The sequence below is a fragment of the Rhinatrema bivittatum genome, chromosome 5 (assembly GCF_901001135.1).
Source record: "Rhinatrema bivittatum chromosome 5, aRhiBiv1.1, whole genome shotgun sequence".
NCBI classification, from domain to species: domain Eukaryota; kingdom Metazoa; phylum Chordata; class Amphibia; order Gymnophiona; family Rhinatrematidae; genus Rhinatrema; species Rhinatrema bivittatum.
In genome coordinates this window covers 146,991,616-147,012,753 of record NC_042619.1, presented here as the reverse complement: position 1 = coordinate 147,012,753, position 21,138 = coordinate 146,991,616, and positions in this window count along the sequence as shown.

The window sequence follows — 21,138 nt, the reverse complement described above, 5'->3', positions numbered from 1 at the left end:
GGGAAACATTCAAGCTCCATTGTTTGGGGGAATTTCAGTGGATGCACAGTGTTACAGAGCTGGAGGTGGAGGATTTGTATTGACATTCTGTCCCTTCCTATATATTCCAGACTTCACTCTCATAGCCATATAGAATTAGTTGAATGAGGCTATCAAAAATTTTATAGTGTGAAACTGGCCAGCTTTTTAAAATTACGCAGAAGACCCTTTGGACTTTTTTAATAACACTTTTTTTTCTAACCAGTTTTAAAGCAGGATCCATGCTATAGAGGTGGGTGGGATGAAGAAATGTCATTTTGGCTCACCCCCCCCCCCCCCCCCAAAAAAAAAAATTCTTCTGTCTAGAGACACCACTGATTTTCTGTGACCTTAAGCATTAGTACAAGAGGGATTAAGGGGGGGAAGGAGATGCTGGAGAGGCACACAAATGCATTGGCCCACGGGCGCCAGAGACCCTTGGTGCGCCACTGGGTACAAGCCATATGGGGCTGCAAGCGGTGGCAAAGAGGAGTGGAGATTTGGCGGGCCACAAGCAGTGCCCAACCTACTCGCGACCCAGAAAACCACACAGTCGGTGGGCGTGATCGAGAATGAGGTAGGAGTTGGGGCCGAAACCAGGGGGGGGGTGGAGCGACCTGGGGGGGGCACAAGGGAGAAGGTTCGCCTAGGGCACCAAATCCCCTTGCACCGGCCTTGGGCAGTTCTTCACACAAATGTTATCCTTCAAATCCCGTCTTCCTTAATTTGAAAGCTGGGCTATCCTGCAGTACCATATCAATAGTTTTAGCAAAATCCAAATAAACTATATCAATCATACTTCCCATATTGCTGCTAACATTCTCATCTGTCAATCACAGGTCAAGTGAAAGATCTTTCTCTGAATAGTAAAATCCAAGAGTAGAAACCATTTATCTAAGAAACAGCAGGGGGCCTGGCTGTTGACTTAAGTATGAGTCTTGTTGAAACCAATGATGAAGACGATAAGCTGGTGGAGGCCAGCACTGGAACATAATTTAAACCTTCCACCACCAGGATCGTGCAGATTCCCAAGCTTCTGCAAGCTGAAATTCAAAGGGAACTCCCCTTTATGCAGGGTTTCAAAAGAAAATCTCCATGTATAATTCACTTCTTCCCCCCACCCATTCTGCCATGGCAAAAACTGTTTCAGCCAGGGGAATTTACTCAGGTAACCACTTAGTTACCGAGGCAAATTCCTTTGAAAAGTTTTCTGATAGAGGGAGGAGGTAGGTACAGGGTTTAGAGGTTGGGGGAAAAGGTGCGGGATGGAGCTGCTTTTTGTTTAAGTATGGGAACTTTGTAAGCTCATCTACCCACTGTGGTAGAAGATAAATGGGTAGACTGAATGGACCAATTTGTGTTGTGCTTCCCAGCTGCATACGCTCCACTGCCGGGCCTGTCCACGAGCGCAGGCCTCCCTTCTGCTGTCTGTCCCGGCCGTCCCCGTTGCTCTCCTCTACCCACGGAGGCTCCGGCAGCATCACAGGCCTCACAGCAGAACTCCCGCCGAGGCTCTGCGTCCAGCGTCTCCTCGTCCCCGCCTCTAGGCACGTGCGTAGCCAGCGTCACAACATTTAAAGGGCCAAGTGTGGGAAACCAGGACCTGATGCTCCTTGATGATGTATCTATTCCACAGTATATAAGGCAGGGCTCAGACCCATGATCCCTGCTTTGGCAATTGGGTCAATCACATTGTGATAGCAAGTTTGCCTTCCTGTTCCAGTATCTTGTTCCAGTCTCCTGTTCCAGCATTTTCCTGTTCCTTTGTCTCCCCAGGTAGTACCATTCGGACTGTCTTCTCGGTACTGACCACTGCCTGCTACTTTGACTACGTTTGATCGCCACCTGGATTTGACCTTTGCCTGTTTCCTCGTCTACGTCTGAACGCTGCCTGGAACTGACCTCTGCTTGTCCATTGACTATGTCTGCATGCTGCTTGGAACTGACCTCTGCTTGCCCATTGACCACATCTGCACGCTGCCTGGAACTGACCTCTGCCTGTCCACTGATCATGTCTGCACGCTGCCTGGAACTGACCTCTGCCTGACCACTGACCACATCTGATCGCCTCCTGGAACCTGACCTTTGTCTGACTGACCATCCACAGACTGACCACTGGTATTGACCCCTTCTTTGGCTGACCACGCTATCCTTGACTCTGGCCTTAATCCTCACTCTTCATTCAGAGACTCTGTTCTGGCCTTCTCTGGCTCCTGGACTCCCTGACCTGAACATCAACCGCGCACCCTTATTCGTGGTGGGCACACCCCTGAACTTTATCTCTTGGAGATCTTGCGAGGCCCACCTAAGACCAGGCAGCCCGGGTAACCAAGAGCTCAACCTGAGGGAACCCCGGGTTGCTATTGTTGAAGATCCAGCTAGCCTCTGTCTCCTCCTGTGCTCCGCCTCCTGGTGGCAGGCGCTCTCTGGGTCTGACCAGGGAGCCTTCCAATCCTGCACCAGGCCAAGGGTCCACCTCCCGGCGCAACAATTTGTCTTTATCTGCCATTGTTTACAATGCCACTGTAACTCAATCTGAGTAGCTTTTGCTGGGGAGCGAGGATGTGCTTTCTAGTCTAAATCAGAAAAGCGGAGTGGAGCTCCTCGCTGACCATTCGAAAAGGACTGAGGTTCACAATTTAAGTCTTCATTTCATCATGTCGCACAAGTGGATTTGGTTCGTGTGCTGATTGATTTCAGTTCTGAGATCCTAGTTAGCAACTGCTTCGTCATACTACTGAAACATACAGAACAAAAACATAGTTATTACTGAGATCAATAGAAGAACAATATTCCACTTTTTAAATAAAAGAATACTAAATAGCAGCAAAATGACATACTAGTTCTGGGTAGATGAGAACTTCTCAATCATTCTGGCCAGGTGCCCACCTACTTTGTCACAACAGACCATACTCAATCTCTATTCTTCTCCTGCCAGCACCCATAGCATTACATTGTCTTGCAGTGTGATATTTTGGTATTTTCAATTACTCTAAGCATAGTTGCAAAGGAAGATTTGTTTACAGTATGTTACCAGAACTTGATATATGACATTGCACCTATCAACACTTACTCAAACAGTAACCCCTCCTCCTAGAAATATACTGCTACTGATTATACTAGTATAGTACACTACTCAGAGTCCAAATAATCCTATTACTTGTCCAACACCACAACTGAATTACATAGCCTCATGGTATAGCAGATATGCTTACCTGTAACAGGTGTTCTCCAAGGACAGCAGGATGTTAGTCCTCACACATGGGTTGCATTACTAGATGGAGCCCGGCATGGAAAACTTTTGTCAAAGTTTCTAGAAATGTTGACACACTGAGCATGCCCAGTATGCCACTATCTATGTGTCCACATGGGGTCCCTCTTCGGTCTTATAACATACAATTTGCAAAAAATAAAATAAACCAAAATAAACCCAACTCTGCGGGGTGGCAGGTGGGTTTCATGAGGACTGTTACAGGTAAGCAACTCTGCTTTCTCCAATGACAAGCAGGATGGTAGTCCTCACACATGGGTGAACATGGAGCTACAGGCTGCTCCTAACATATGCAGCATTTAATGGGTGCAAATGGGCACAACAACTACAGCTGCTAAACATGGGGAGCAAGCCTGTACCCAAAGAAAGGGCCCAAGGTAGGAAAAATTGGGTTTTCATGGCTGAAATAGATTACAGAGGACCGACTGACTGAAATGACTGTCATGTCATCCATCCTTGTACAGACAATAACAAGAGGTGAATGTGAGGAGTGAACTCCAAGTCGCTGACCTGCAGATCTAATGTATGAGTACCGCATGCAAGTGAGCCACCGAAACTGACATGGCTTGAACCGAATGAGCCTTGATGTGGCCCTTAAGCTGTAGTCCCACTTGTGATTAACAGAAAGAAATACAGTCTGCTAGCCAACGGGATAAGATCTGTTTGGACAATGTGACTCCCAACCTGTTCCTATCAAAGGAGACAAAGAGTTGAGTGGACTGGCGGTGAGGTGCTGTTTGTTCCAAGTAAAAAGCCAGCGTGTGCAGATGAAAGTACGGTCTTGGAAAAAAGGTGAGCAGGACAATGGTTTGATTAAGATGGAATCCAAGACCACTTTTGGAAGGAACTTCGGATGTGTATGCAAAACCACTTTATCATGACAAAATTTTGTATAAGGGGGATACGACACCAAAGCCTGAAGCTCATTGACCCTGCATGCTGAGGTGACTGCCACCACGAAGATAAACTTCCAAGATAGGTACTTCAGATCGCAAGATCTCATGGCTCAAATGGTGCCCTCATGAGATAGGCCAAGACCACATTGAGGTCCCAGGAGACCACTGGGGGTTGTGTTGGAGGCTTAAGCTGCAATAAGCACCGCATGAAATGCCCTACATGTGGATGGGTGGAAATGGAGGCCCCATCCACCCTGATGATATGACCCAAAGGCACTGTAATGAACCCTCATTGAAGTGGTCTTCAAGATAGCCTCGGAGAGGTGCAATAGATAGTCCAAAAGATTTGGTGTCGGATATGAAAATGGTTTCAAACCATGCCCTTCACAGCAAACCAAGAATCTCTTCCACTTGGAATTGTAAGTCCACCTCGTGGAAGGTTTCCTGGACTCTAACAGAACCCGAGACACGCAGTTCGAAAGGCCCAGGGTTTGTACGATCACCGGGTCAACATCCAAGCCATCAGGGATAAGGCTCAGAGGTTGGGTGGCGCAGCCTGCCCTGGTCCTGTGTGATCAGGTCTGGGACAGTCCCCAGCCGGATCGGAGGGCAGGAGGCCAATTACCACAGAAGCAGGAACAAAATCTGGCATGGCCAAAAGGGAGCAATCAGGATCATGGTGCCTTGCTCCTATTGGAGTTTTTGAAGTGTTCTCGAGACCAGTGGCAGGGGAGGAGAAGCGTACAGGAGGCCAGTGCCCCAGTGCCGTGAAAAGGCATCTGACACCGATCCCCTGCCCACTTGGACCAGGGAGCAGAAACAATCCGCTTTCCTGTTCTCCAGGGAGGTAAACAAATTATGTCTGGGGTCCCCCACAGGCGGAAAATGCGGTTCGCGGCCTCCTGATCCAAGGACCATTCGTGGGATCGGAAGGCCTGACTCAACGAGTCTGCCAGGATGTTGTCCATCCTGGGAGGTACACGACTCTGAGAAAGATGCTTCTTGCGGGGGCCCAGGACAAAATCTGGACTGCCTCTTGGCAGAGGAAGTACAATCCCATCCTCCCTTGCTTGTTCAAATACCACATCACTACTTGGTTGCCTGTTTGAACAAGTACTACTTTGTTGGTTAAGTGCTCCCAGAATGCTCATAGGGTGTAACGGATTGCCCAAAGCTCCAGGAAGTTTATCTGGAAATGATGCTCCTGCACGGACCAATAGCCTTGGTACTGAGGTCTGCAACGTGGTCTCCCCAACTTGTGTGAAATGCATCTGTGGTGAGGATGATGTGGGGCTGAGGTACCCAAAAAGGCATTCCCTTCTCCCACCACACGAAAGATCGCTGAAGCAGAGTGGTGACTAAAATGTGAGCCTGAAGATCCTGGGTGGTTTGGTGCCACTGTGAGCACAATGTCCACTGTGCCCTGCACATGTGTAGCCATGCGAATGCTGTGACATGAACCTTCGCAGCCATGTGCCCCAAAAGGCGCAGAAATTGGTGCGCCAAAATTTGAGGGCAGGAGGAAAGTACCCTTGCCAGGGAAGCGAGAGTTATCACTCAGTCCCAGGGCAGGAAGGCCTTCCTCTGGACCATATCGAACCTGGCCCTGATGAAGTCCAACAGTAGGGATGGCTAGAGATGGGATGAATAATAATTGATTAGAAATCCCAGGTCCTCCAGAACACATATGGTGGCATGTAGGGAACACAGCGCCCCCTGCCTGGAGTTGCTCTTGATGAGCCAATCTTCGAGGTAGGGGAAGATGTGTACCCCTTGTCTTTTGAGGTAAGCTCCACCACCACCAGGCATTTTGTGAAGATGCGGGGCACCAACACTAGGCCAAAAGGCAGCACCCAATACTGATAGTGTTCCCCTTCTACCATGAATCGAAGATACCTCCAATCTGCAGGAGAAATGGGAATTAGGGGTGTTTGCATCTTTGAGATCGAGGGAGCAGAGCCAGTTCCCAGCTCTGAGGAGAGGGATCAGAGTTCCCAATGAGACCATCTTGAATTTTTCTTTGACAAGAACACAGTTTAATGCCCTCAGATCTAGACTGGGGCGAAGTCCTATGGTTTTCTTAGGAATCAGGAAATACCTGGAGTGGAACCCACCGCCCTGCTGGCCCGGTGGTACTGGTTCAACTGCTCAAGCCATTAAGAAGGCGGAGAGCTCTACTTGAAGTAGTTGCTGGTTCTCTGAACATCTCTACCAAAGATACGGAGGAGAATGAGGAGGAGTCTATTGGAAATGCAACATGTACTCCTGCCACATGATGGAGAGGACCCATTGGTCTGAGGTGACTGAAATCCACCAGTCAGTGAAGAGCTGCAGGCAGCCCTCCACTGGGGGGTTGGTGTCCTGGGGTAGGGTGTGTGCTGGCTCAAACCCCCTCGCCACCAGTCAAAATCCTGTGGTGGGGTTCTGAGGTGGGACAGGGGCCGGTCGAGGAAAATGTGGCTGCCGTGCCCTTGGTCTAGCTGGTGCCTGCTGGGGTTTAGGATGCCGGTAGATAATACTTTCATGGCCGGTAGAAAGGATGCCTTGTGAATTGCCTGAGAGGCTTCTTGCCTGAGGGCTGGGTATCCAAGGTAGTGGCTGACAACTGCTGAAGGGTTTCATGATAATCCTTCAGCTGTGCTACCGCCTCCTTAATCTTGTACAAGGAAAGGTTCTCCCCTGTACAGGGGAGGTCCGCCAGACAATCCTGAATTTCAGAACAGAGGTCAGAAGCGTGAAGCCAGGCCATGCAACAAGCCCCAATGCCAGCCGCCACAACCCTCATTGTGGTTTCAAGCACATCATGCGTGGAGCGGACCCCATGTTTGCACACTCCAGGCCCTGTTGAACTACCTTCTGGAAATCATCCTGAAACTGTTGCGGAAGGTGTTCCACCAAATCTTGGAACCGTAGGGGGCTGAAGTCTTCAACCTGACAGAGGAGAACCTGAAACTCCTGCCATTACGCACTACGTACTGACATATTGACACGCAGTGGAACGCAGTGGACACGCAGACGGAGTCGCCAAATGTTACCGTCAGAAATCTGTTTCCAGAGGTTTCTTAAATATTGGCCCATATAAAATTGGTAGCAAGCAATCCTGGCTGCCAAAACTGAGCCCTAGAATACCCACCATCCAAGAGCATCCAGAGCCCTGTGCTTACAACCCAGGGGAGCCGAATCATGAGTCTGGAGCCTCTTTGCCTTCTTCAAGGCCGATTCCACCACTAGTGACTAGTGTGGGATTTGTCGTCGTTCAAAACCCATGTTGGGCTGGGCAAGATAGACAGTGTTGGTCTTCCAGTTCACTGGTGGGATGGAAATGGGATGTTCCCAGAGCCGGACAACAAGCTCTTTAAAAATGTCATGTACTGGCACAGCCACCACTTCTTTAGGAGCATCAATAAATTGTAGGATCTCTAACATGTTATGCCTAGAATCCTGCTCTGTTAAGAGCTGGAAAGGCACTGACTTGCCGTAGCTTTCACAAATCCAGCAAACATCAGAACCTCTGGTGGGAATTATACCTCTCCTCTGGTGGAGATGGTTGGAAGGCAAGTCCTCAGACTCATCAGTAGAGGAAACTGATGCCTCTCCCTCCCAGGGATCGTAGGGGGCATCCTCCTTTTCACTTTGGAAGTCCGGAGACACTTGAGGTGGAGCTTCCACTGAAGTCTTAAGCTGAGACCTTAAAGGCCTCGGAAACATTGATGGGACCAAAGTAAGCACCAAAGGCACCAGTGGAATCCAGGGGCGCATCAGCACCAATGGTTTCACAGGTGTTAGGAGGGCCCGGGGAAATCAAGGGCACCAGCCCTGAAGGCCCCAGGAGGGCTAGCATTGGTCGGGACCTCATACACGGCCTGGGTGCTATCGACCCCCATGGACCTTCCTCATCTGAACAATCACTTATCAGAATTAGAACCGGTGGAGGCAGTGACAATGTACCCTTCGATGGAGAAGTGACTCGAGGCATTGGGGCGTAAGCTCCAATGGATTTGTCTCCTGCAGTGATGGTGGTTCCAGTGGAACTAGAGGATCGATGCCTTGCAGGGCCCAACCACACACACACCTCTTTAACTCTTCCTCAAAGGCTGCTGAGGACAGGACAGCTTGAGAAGGAGGAGGCAGCGAAATTGGATCGCCCCCAGAACTATGGGGGGTACTGAAGCCTTCACTAATATTGGTGGGGATCTGCAAGGTTCCTTGGGTTGTCCATAGGGTACAACATCCTCCGGACAGGACTGTTTCAGAGGAGTCACGCATGACATCGGTGCCTTACCATGGTCCGAACTCTTCAAGGATGAAGACCGATGCCGGTTCTTCCTGGACTTTTCACGTTATTCACCCGTCCTTACCCAGAGCCAAGGGAAATGGAGAGGAATCGTATCTGGACTGCGAGAATATGGACCTCGCTCGGTCCCCCTTTTCTACTTCTGGACTGGGACTCGGTAGCAGAGGAGACACCGAAGGGGTTGTTGCCAAGACTCCCTTATGCGGAGTCGAAGTCCCAGACACCAATGTCAATGGTTCCGATTTCTTAGCACCAAACAGCTTCTCCATTTTGTCCAGGTGTGCCCGATGACCTTTGGGGGTCATTTGGGCACAAAGATCACAGCCATGGATATCATGCAACCCAGGCACATGACAGACTTCGTGGGGATCTGTAATGGACATGGTCCGGGGACACTGGGGGCAATGGCGGAAGCCGGATGATGCCATGGAAAAAAGAATGCGGCACACGGTCGATGACCAGCTGCCATTGGAATGCAACACCATCGGTAATCGACCGTAAACTACCAAGGAAGCTTACCGATACCAAGAAAAAAGACCCAAAAATCATGCGGAGGAACCTGACGGGACTCGTGAAAGAAGAGAAAAAGAAAATTTGTTTTCCACAGCAAAAAGGTGTGAGCTCCACAGCCGCGAGGCTTCAGCTTCACAGAAAAAGAGAGACTGAAGAGGGTCCCTGTGTGGACGCATGGATAGTGGACGTTTTCTGTGCTGGGCTTCATCTGATGATGTTACCCATGAGTGAGGGCTACCATCCTGCTTGTCCTTGGAGAAAGAACTTTTTCACATGTTCTTGGCACTGTACTGAGAAAGACCAGAAGCAACAGGATTGGTAAGAATTACAACCTTAGAGGAATCATGTTTACTGTGAAGAAGAGTGCAGGATATGATAGATTTATTGTTGATAGATGCAGCTGTAACATTACTCTTCTTGCACTGTTTAAGTTTCAAGCACCATTGCCTTAGGTGCTCATACTTGCAGATTATGGGCCTGATTTATCAGGCTTCTGTGCCTCCCCCCCCTCCCCCCCAATAGATACAGAATGGGAAAAAAATTCTCAATAAATCAGGCGATTTGTGATACTGAAAACAATTTCTATAGCAGCACTGTGGTCGTGTTTGCGTTTCAGCTGGCCCTTGACTTCCTTAGAATTGACCAAGGAAGATTAGTTACAAAGCAAATGTTAGTGTATAAGAACACATTATTCTAGGATCTCAGCTATGCAGCTCAAAAACAAATTGAGACAGTGAACAAACTGTGTCAAAGAATTGGGTTGCATGCAGAAAAAAGAAAACCACCAGACCCAAATAAACTTTGTGTTATGGAATAGTGCTGAATTAATTCTTACTGTCATATTAAAACCTTTCCCTTACTCTCTGTGATGAAGTGACCCCATTTTCCCCCTTTTTGCATGAGCAGAAATAGGCATTTAGCCTGGCCCACCTTAGCTGCAACAGAAGGAGAGCGCTTTGTGGGTGGGACCCTGCTGGCAGGGGAAGAAGAATGTGAGCCCAGCTTGGATCAGGAGGCTTCTACGGCTCCAGGAGAAGGCAGCTCCTGAAATATTTCTGACCTAGCTGGAAGGTATTTGTAAGTACACTGCAAAGGTGTAGGCAGTCTACTGATATGTTATTTGCTGTTTATGTGAATACGTTTTTAAGCTGCAAGAAGAAAAGCTGGAGCCAGCATGCTTCCTGACTTCAGATAATGAAGTTTTGCTCAGCCATCCTCACTCCCTCTTATTGAAAGGGAATTTTGATATAATCTGAGCCCAAATGTGCATTCCTAATGTAAATACATAAATTGATGGTGGTGAGAAAAAGGAGGTCAAGTTGCCCGTGTTTTGATTCTTTTTTTTTTTTTTCTTTTTGGGTGGGGGATGGTGTGGGGTGAGGGAGGGCTACCACCTTGAAAACCTTAAAGACAACTACAATACTTAGATTATGCAATATAATACAGATGAATCCTCCTATAGTGATCTTGGTCATGGTAGGTTCCCCGATAACAATGAACATTTGCCAATTACTTTCTAACTATTTCTAATGGAACAAAATGTTATAAGGCTGTCAGTGTACCGTACTGGTTATTTTACAGATCTGTTGCATCTTAAGTCTTGGATTTCAATCACACCTCTACCACTTTCTAAGTAATGGATGTATTTTGCTTCCTTATCTTAAAACAGATTATTGAAGGCAAAAAACTTAACTGAAGAATCTTTCACTGATTCATGAATTTGAAGTAAACATTCACTCAGTTCAAATACTGTTTTATTTTAAATGCTCCAGAAATAGAGGAAGGTCTCAACAGGTTTGGTCCCCCGACACAGCCCGTGTTTCACCAGGGAAGCTGCGTTGGGAGGAAAAGAGCATGTATCCATCTTACATCTGTGTAATAAAAGAAGGGCATAGTCACAAGGAGGAACAGGGGCCACCACCAAAACAATGATTAAGACTTACCATACCAATATCACGGAGCAAATCAACTTCATATACTGCATAATACAATAACAGGTTTCACTTTACACCTGGGTAAGACAATTAAAGTACAGGTGCCAAAGTCAGGAGGAGAGAGAGATGGTATAAACAACATTCAAAAAGACATTTGAGATTATCTACCAACTGAATAGGAGGGGCATCTAAATAATAGTTTTACAAATTAATCGCTGTAGCATCATACAATATCAGATTTCACTTTACATCTATATAAGAAAATTACAGGTATGGTAAAAAAAAAAAATGACAATAATAAACACGGATGGTATAAACAGCATTCAAATTGAACATTTAAGATTACATAACAACTGAGCAGAAAGTTCACCTAAATTGTAGTTTTAAAGATTAAAGGGTTGATTTTAAGACCCGTGTGCGCGTCCATGTGCCCATGGCTATTTATTAATACAGGCGCGTGTTATAAAATATGATATCCACGCACACATGCGCGGCAGATTTAATCATCCGTGTGCGCATGTGCAGGCAGATGGCCTCCACGCGTGGGGACTTTAAAAGGCCATGTGCGGTGATGGAAGTAGGGCTTCCCCAGTTCTCTATACCCCTACCTAACCTTCCTACCCTTTTCCCCTCTCCTCCCTGACCCCTCATCCCTTCCTAGCTAATTACTTTTTTGTTGTTAGATTGCTTACTGCTCCTCGGGAGCAGAAGTAATCTCCACATGCCGGCCGGCTGCCGGCGCGTGCTTCCCCAGGACAGTGTTGAACGGCGCTGTCCCAGCCTGCCCCTTTTCAGAGAGCTGGCAGTTTGGTGCGTAATGGCCCTTCACCCCAGGGTTAGAAGAACGAAAGCTACTCAGTTTTGTGGTTTAGTCCAAGGGGACTTAAGGACTGCAACTCAAAAATCCATTTCTGCTCTTTATGAATCAAAATGGTAGAGAAATCACTCCCTTTGTAAGGGGGTGAGTTTATTCGATTGTGATTTTTCCAGCTAGTGGCTCACCGGTGCTTCAATTTTACCAGCATGGAGGATGCTCATTGTTCAAAGATTCTTGTTTCTAAACTGTGGGTAATTTTTCCAACATATAAACAAGGACACAGGCATGTAATCACATATACAACATCTTTTGACAGGCACCTAGTTTTGCTTTTAAAGGAGTATATTTTGCTGGTATGCGGGTTCGTGAAGGCCGACAGTGTGAGTGAGTGGGGCTAGGCCGAGTAATGGCCACATAGAGAATGTCCGAACAGTGCAGGATCCACGGAGGGCAAATGAAACATAATCCAGCTGACACTAAAAGATACCGCAGGTTTCTACCTCTGCAGAATAAATCTTGGAATATCCTGAAAGATAGCTTGAGGAGCCAGGACCACTCCATAGCATTTAATAATGCTGCACACTTGATGAATGCGACCCAAATATGGGAGAACACAAGATAACTGGTCAGAATGCTCTGAGGAAGGTGGAAGAAATAAAAGGTCACGGTTAAGAGGGTGCTTTACATAAATAGTGAGATTTTATTCCTTGCAAATTTTCTGTATCTCTTCCCACAAAGAAAGCTCTCTATAACAGAATGATCTCATTAACTGCAGCTCTGCAATATGACTTTTTCTTTTGATTACCAAATCCCTGAAGTGTTTGAACTCCCCACCCCCCGAACTGCAGATCATTAAATCTTTTTGTACTCTGACAAACTGCCCAAAACTCATAAACAGTGGTTTAGATTTAGCAGCACCTGACTAGAGAACAGAAGTCAGCAGACAAGAACAAATTAAACTTTTACTAGCAAACTTTTGATAAGCCATTGCTTACCATTTCCCTTGATAGGCGCAGTATAAAAAGACATTTCGGCTGAGGGATGGCTCACGGTTTCTGAAAGCCTTGGTACAATGTAGGCATGGCAGCATGAATAATGTTTCGTCCTACCTTTTGATAAAAGAGCCTCTTTCTGAAACTCCTCGTAAAGTTCAATTTTAGTGAAAAATTTTCTATGCCATTGCTTGCTAAAATCTAGTTTCCCAGCAATATCTATGATAAAGCTTAATAAGAAAAGGCAATATGGAGGTGTCAAAAGATGTAAGTTTTATTATACTATAGATTAAATGCGGTTTATCTCATGAGATTCAGGACCAAGATTAAAGTCTCAATATGATCATCCCCTCGCACTCTTTATCACAGAAGAAGAATCTGCCTCTTAGGAAAAGAACTCAAGCCCAGCTCTGAATCTGTTTGCAAAGAGACATCCGATGTTACCCAGCCTAGTGAGTATCCCCAGCTAATCTATCTGGAAAGAGTTGCTGGAGATTTGTTAGCTGTAGCCAATTCATGTGGTGCTTTGCTTTTGTTCCTATTGCTAAATACACAAACAGTAACAAAAGGCTGGGCAGGGGTAGCTAAAGTGCAAGAACATGGTAGATGGGGAGGAAAAAAATCAAATATTTAAGTTACAATGCACTAACAAAGCAATCATAAAATATATGCTTAGCTCTTAAAGTTCTTTCTAGGTAGCCTATTTGGATAAAAGCTGACAGGAAAAAATGCAAACCAATGAAACCACAATATGTACTTCTCTGTACTACTTTGTCTCGCACTAATATATAACTCAACAATGTTGCAAAGCATGCAAGCACAGCAATTTGTGGGAAGCAATTCTCATGGTGTCTCTTATCAGTAGCTGTGAAGCTAAACTGAAAATCACAACCAAGAGAATTTGTACTAATGGTTTCCCAATACTGATGCACTAACCAGTGGAGGAGCCAGAGCAATATCTTTTAACTCTTGCAGCCGCGACGATAGTGTTACCTGTCTACGTCCCTACCAATCCCCCCATCTCTTACCGCCCCCCACCACTGATTGGCACATACCATGCATGCATACATTCATTAATTCAATGAAATAACAACAAACACAGATAGTGGATAAAAAAAAAAAAGGCCGCAGCTTTATTAACAATATATATATATACCCCTAAACAAACTGGTACCCGAGCCACTATGTCAGTTACCAAAGACCAGGCTAAACCACCACTTCTGCTGCCTGCCGTAATAACCAAGCAAGGCAGCATCAAACCCAGGCCCCCCCGCCTTGTCTCCAAGCAAGGGGGCCCCCTGACCAGAGGCATACAGGACGCGCCGCCCTGCGCCGCCAGTCCACTGCAGACCTGGACCGTGATGCCTGCCTGCACCTCGTCCGAATCACCCTATTGGCCTGGGTAACCGCCATAGGCATGAGGTAGGGCACGCCCTTGCCTCATGCTCCCCTCATCTACATCTAGCTGTGGCTGACATCACTCCCAAATAACTTGAATATATCATGACCAATGTCCGACAGATGGACTCTTTAAGTAGCACGTGATATCCACTTGCACTACTGGAGCCTCCTAACCGTTCACTGCAGCCCGTGGAAGCTATAGGGGGGGGGGGGGGCAATTGCATCTGTCCAAGTAGCACTCCTTTGGGTCCACCACCAGGCGGCCCCAGGTCCCTGCCCCAAACCCCACATCCATGAGCCCTCTATCCCCCTCAGCCCCTCCCAACCTGAAAGGCACGGCTGCCCGCCCATACAGCTCAGCCATCCCACCAATTGAGAAGTTACCCTAAGCTGTGGGGATGCAGTACTCCCCCCCCCCCCCCCCCCCCCCCCCCCCCCCCGCGGAGGCACCCCAGCATGGATGGGGATCCTCTACGTGCACTTTTCTGGGCACTCTTCCCTTACACCAACCTCCCCTGGGAAAGGAACTAAAGTCCTCTGCATGGAGGATAAGGATGAGTGGCCGGAGCTGTTCAAACTCCAGTGGCCACTGGCGTTTCAGCATCCTCCATGCCAACCTGAATCACAGGGAGACATCCCAGCCACAGGACTCCCTGACCTTTCACAGTATAGCTAGCTGTGCAATCCCTGGTCTCTTAAAGAGCTTTTCAGCCCGGAGTCGGTTCACCCAGTGCTGCCTGGCCCCAACACATTCAGAAGCAGCACAGCCAAGCAAAATGAACCCACCAACAGTCTGCAGCCAGCAAAGGCCACTATAAAACTAAAGGACCACCATATGGACCAGACCACCGGCCCCAAGTCCACGAGAAGCAGCAAAAACCTGCCCTGAGAGCTAGCCAGGAAAAATCACAGTTCCCTCAGGCAAGAGGCTTAGCCCTAAATCTGACTACTAGGTGCCACAACTGAACAATGGCTGTGACTTCGTCATTCCCAGGGGTTGGTAATGGCACCTCTTCAGCATCTGTACCTTGACCTGCCTGGGAATCAAACCCACTGTCCTTTTCATGGTAGTGCACTGAAAATCCTGAACTTTGCATGTGAAGGGGGGAGGGTTTTGCATTGCTGTCTCACGCATGCTAAATACATGCCTCGATCCCCAGTATACCCTGCCACCTCGAGGGCCAGCCAGCCACCCATGCCCTGGCCGCCATTTGCCACTGAGCCACCATGCTCGTGGACCCCGTTCTCCCCTGCACAGCATAAGTGGAACCCCTACCCTCCCATCCTCCTGCATCCGCAGGAAGTGGGGACGCAGGCAGAGAACCGTTCCCTTCTCGGGTTTATTTTTTGTTGAGGTCTTGAGAACCGAAAGCATGAAGGCCACATGTGCGGCCCTGACGAAGAGAGCCGACAGAGCAGATGTGTAATCCGCAAAAGCATCGCCCCTGGCCTCGCCTTGAATGGGAATGAAGTTGTCCTACTGCAGTAGGTCACGCATGTTGTCAGGCTGCTGATCCGCTGGAAGGCTGCGCGTGCCACCCCGATCCACCACTCAAAGCCGAAGGGAGCAAAGAGGCCGGATGTGCCTCGGTCACAGTCCTTTAAATGGGCCATGTTATCATCAGACTGCGACCGCTCCCTGCCCCCCCCCCCCTTCCCACCCAGCTACGTCACTGTTGCATCAAGCTAGGCCTAGGAAGGAGGGGGGGAAGGGCGGCCAAGCTGTGGCTCAGCTCTTGTCGATGTGGCACGGGAGTCCCACTGTCCGGTCGTAACCGGGCCGCCACGCGCAATGCGTGGTTACAGGTGGGCTCTGGGCATGGGGCTGTGGGCCCACTTATTTATCCACAAAGGGAAAACTTGAATGTTCTTTAACTTAATGTTGGAGATTATCGTTGCCATAAACAAATGGTGCTGGAACACAACACAAGGGAAATGAATTACATGTTGTCCTTTTACAAAAAACAAATATAAAGCAGTAGCGGAAGATGAGACTCACAGCTACAGCCCTGCAACCTTCATTAGTAATGACTTGCCATATCAAGGGACATAACACCTTTCAGAGTGAAACAGCACTATTCAGGTCAATAATATAATCATTCTCAATGTGTACAAGCCACTGTCTGCCATCTTATTAATCACATTCTTGCTTATCTACAACCAGATTACCATGTATGAAGGTGATTTGACTATCAACATGTTCATTAATGATCGGGAAAAGGGAACAAGTGAAGCGATCAAATTTGCAGATAAAACCAAAATATTCAAATTTGTTACAACAGCAATGAATTGTAATGAATTGCAGGAGGACCTTTTTAGACTAAGAGACTGGGTATCTGAATGGCAGTTGAAATTTAATGTGGAAAAATGCAAAGTGATGCACATAGAAAAAATAATCCCAACTACAAGTAAATAATGCTGGGTTCTGTATAGGAAGTCACCACTCAGAAAAAGAACCTTGGCGTTCTTGTGGACAATGCATTGAAATCCTCAGCTCAGTGTGTAGCAGTAGTCAAAAATACAAATAGGAATTATTCGAAAAGGAATAGGGAATAAAATGGAAAATATCATATTGCATCTGTATTGTCATAGTGTGAACACATCTTGAGTATTATGTGCAATTCTGGTCATCCCATCTCAAAAAAGACATAGCACAACTAGAAAAGGCACAGAGGAGAGTAACTAGCCACCCTTCGCCATATTGTCAATTGGATTCTTGCTTATCTACAGCCAGCTAACCATGTATGCGGGTGACTTGACTGATAACATATTCATAAATGAGGAGATCACATGGTGAAGTGAGGGGGGGGGGGGGGAATGTAAGAACATAAGAAATTGCCATGCTGGATCAGACCAAGGGTCCATCAAGCCCAGCATCCTGTTTCCAACAGAGGCCAAAACCAGGCCACAAGAACCTGGCAATTACCCAAACGCTAAGAAGATCCCATACTACTGATGCAATTTATAGCAGTGGCTATTCCCTAAGTAAACTTAATTAATAGCCATTAATGGACTTCTCCTCCAAGAACTTATCCAAACCTTTTGTAGATCTCTGTCCCTTGGCGCCAGGCCTGCTGAATCAGACTCCATCCATCCTGTAAATGGCGCTAAAATCAACTTAATTTCTCACTGAACTGCAGATAAAACATTTGAGCTCCGATTTGGCTGGAATGTCCACTCGTGTTCTAAGGAAGGATAAGGAACGGGGAAAAGAGCGTCCCAAGCCCGCCGAAGCTCTTGTCATGGCTGACGTTAGTGAGTTTGTCACTCCCCCCATTATGGCGATCGCGGATATTAAGTGTGCCGTTTTGGGGGCCACTGGGGCCGGAACTTAAAAACATCTCCTCTAAAATCAATGAGTTATCGGCTAATTTTGGCAAATTTGAGGCTAGATTTGAGGAGATAGATGGTCACGTATCTGATGCACAAGATGGCCTCAGGGTGGCCCAAACAGATATTGGGGCTCTGAAAGAGGCGCTGGCGAAACAGGCATCACGGATTGAGGACCTCGAAAATTGGTCCCGCAGGTCTAACCTGCGTTTTATAGGGCTGCCAGAAACACTTGATGACCGCAGCCTAGCCACGACTCTGGAGGCCTGGTTGGAGAAAGATCTTGCTCTCTCTCGCGCACATGGCAGGCTGCGCATAGAAAGGGCACACTGCTTGGGCCCGAGCGTCCCCACTGCTACTAAACCTAGGGTTGTGGTGGCGAAAATATTTAATTATGCCCATAAGCAAGAAATTCTGCAAGCGGCAAGGGGAAGAAAAGAGCTCACTTGCGAAAACTCCCGGCTCCTGGTATTTCAAGATTTTTCGGCGGCAGTTGCAGCACAGCAGCATATCATGGCCCCGATCTGCAGACTCATTTCTCAGGGAATGAGGGCTACACTGCTCTATCCGGCCCGATTGAGAGTGTCTCCCCCGCAAGGTGCGAAGTGGTTTCAAACGGCTGAGGAAGCGCGCAAATTATTAAATGAGACGGAGCCTGTGGCTGAGCCCTTGTCATCTGCTCAGGTGACGCCTTAATTTTTTTTAAATTTCATGGCGGCGTTTCCGGATTTCTTCTATGACTGACTTTTCGCTGCGTTAAGTTGTCCTGGCTCCCATATGCAAGTTATCCAGGCCAGAGTAGTCGATGTACTTTTTAATCCCGACTGCTCTGTGCTAAGCATGGCTATCGAATGGTACAATTGTTTGTATTATTCTCTTTGAATTGTTGGATTCCTTTTCCTGAAGTTCTATGTCTCATGACTGGCTGTGCTGAGGGGGTCCGGGGCATTTATCTGCGGAGCTGTTCTTCTTTTTTTCTCTTTCATCAGCTCTCATGGCACTTGTGTGCCTCGCTTGGGCAGTTTTTTCGATTCCCAATTGCTTTTCTCTTGTTGTTGCTTCTTGGGGGGGGGGGGGGGGGGGGGTTTCTCTTGCGCTTTCTGCCGGACTTGGGACAAATGTTGACTACAGAGATTTTAGGGGCCAGCATGGAGATATCATTAAAGCGGCCTTTTCTTTTTTCCGGAGAGGGCGCTCTGGGTCACAGGTGGTTGGGATGGCTCCATACTCTTGGCTCTGGGGTTTTTTTTTTTGTTTTGGCCCTTTTTTCCTGGATTGGGCCCTACAGGAGCAGTACACGGTTTGTCCGAAGCCCATGCAGCTTACAGCCCTCTTCCTACTTCATTTTCTTTTGCTGAGCTGAGTTTCAGTTTTGCGCTACCCTGCTTTGTCCAGCACTCTGAAGAGCGGTTATTTCCCTATTTTTTCTCTTTCTCTTTTTTCAATTTTCAACAGAGGATTTGGGTTTTTCTAGACACACTCTTCTCATAAACAAGGGCCTGGCTCGAGGGGATATCTCTTCTGTGGGGTTTTTTTTTCTCTCCAGGTCCGGGCAGAGGGACATTGGCTGTCATCATTTTGTGACCTTTACCTGTCTCTGCTACCTTCCTAACTGATACGCTGAGTCTTTAGTTTCTCTCTTTAATTCTCATAGAGCAGTTCTTTTTGGCTTTTTTTTTAAAACTCCCCCTGCCAGGTTTGTTAGTTTGAGTTTGTTAGTGTTCTAATGCGGTATGTCTGGCTGGGAGTTGGGCAGGGGGGTGTGAGGGGTGGATGGAGTCTGAGGGAGGGGGATGGGTGAATCAGCATGGTGGTGATCTCGCCTTCGGGGAAGGTCCAGGGTATCTGGTAAGAGGGGAAAGATGGGGGGAAGGGGGGGTGGGGAGGGGGTTGAGGGGTTCTGGTATTGCCTGGGGGTTCTCACAGTCCATATTCAAATGTTTGGTTTCCTGTCATTGGTCACGATCTGTTCACGTTGGGGGCTTGCTTGTTTGGCAGTCGAGGGTCTTGGCTGGGAGGGCCCTCGCTGCTCACTATTTTCATTCTGGTTATTCATACAAGATTGTGGTATTATGTAATCTCTAATTCCATCACTAATGTAATTACTTGGAATGTCTGTGGGATTAACTCACCTATCAAGCTTTCTAAAATTGTGTCTCTTCTAAAGAGGCGGAAAGCCAATGTGGCATTTTTACAAGAAACACGCCTGAATGATGCAGAACATATAAAATTGGGTAGCCGTTGGGGTGGGAACATATATTATGCCTCTGCCACCACTAAATCGGCAAGTGTCACAATTTTGATTCATCAGACTCTGCCCCTAACATTGCAAACTGAGATTAAGGATCCTCAAGGGCGATACATCATTTTGATCGCAGATTTGTTTCAATCAAGGGTGATCCTCTGTAACGTGTATGCCCCTAATACTTATAGTCCTATTTTTTATCGGGAAATCTACCAACATTTGCTGCCATATTTAGGAGACCTTATAATTATAGGCGGAGACTTCAGTACTATTCGAGACCCGGTTTTGGATAAATCTCCTTCTGTCCGCCCTTCTTCTGGTTTTGGTAAAGGTCCATCTTTTTTGGAGAGCTCCTTGCATTTGATAGATGCATGGTGGGTGTTGCACCCAGGCGAAAGGGACTTCACCCATATTTCGCGTGCACATGGCACTCTATCCCGCCTTGATTACTTCTTGGTCAGTGTCAGTGATTGCTCGCGGATTCGTGCGGTTGTCATTGATGACATTGTCATTTCTAACCATGCCCTGTCCTGTTGGAGATAGAGCTAGCGCCGGCTAGTCTAGCTTCTTGTCATTGGCGGTTTCCATTTTATTTAGCTTATGAGGTAAAATTCCAGGAATATCTTCAGCAGTGATGGGCCGACTATGCTGCCTTGAATGCTCAACAATCATCCTCTCCGGTGCTCTTTTGGAACGCAGCAAAAGTGGTACTCCGGGGGGATATTATTTCATTCATGGCCCATCGAAAAAAGGCAATGAATGACAAACTTCTAGCCCTGACATCCCAGTTGCAGACAGTGCGAGCCCGGTTGAATAGGAACAATACAAGCGAGACTAGGGCACAGTTTCTGACTATACAGGGGGAGTTGAACACGTTGCTGCACCAGAGGGCTCGAAAAAGCATCTTTTATTACCAATAAAAGATGCTTTCGCCTTCATTTCCAGCCTCACTAAACCTATCACTCCAGATATACCACCCGAACAAGCCCAGACTAAAGCAGACGAATTGGCTCTTCATTTTAACAAAAAAATATCGGATCTCCTTAATCAGCTGATTCCAAACACTACGTCTCCAGATAACACATATCTTCCCCAAAATAAAGACATCCAGCTTAATGCCTTTGAACCCATCACAATCACAGAGATACAAAATGTATTAAAAAGAATGAAACCGTCATCACACCCATTTGATCAAATCCCTACCAAAATGCTTCTTCTTATCCCGGACACAATAGCAAAAACCCTAGCAGATATTATAACTGCTCCTTATCACATGGCATCTACCCAGATGACCTAAAAACTGCCTCAATCAAGCCACTGCTAAAAAAAAAACCAAATCTAAATGCATGTGATCCCAACAACTTCCGCCCTATTTCCAACCTACCATTTATAGCTAAAATCATGGAAAAACTGGTAAACACCCAACT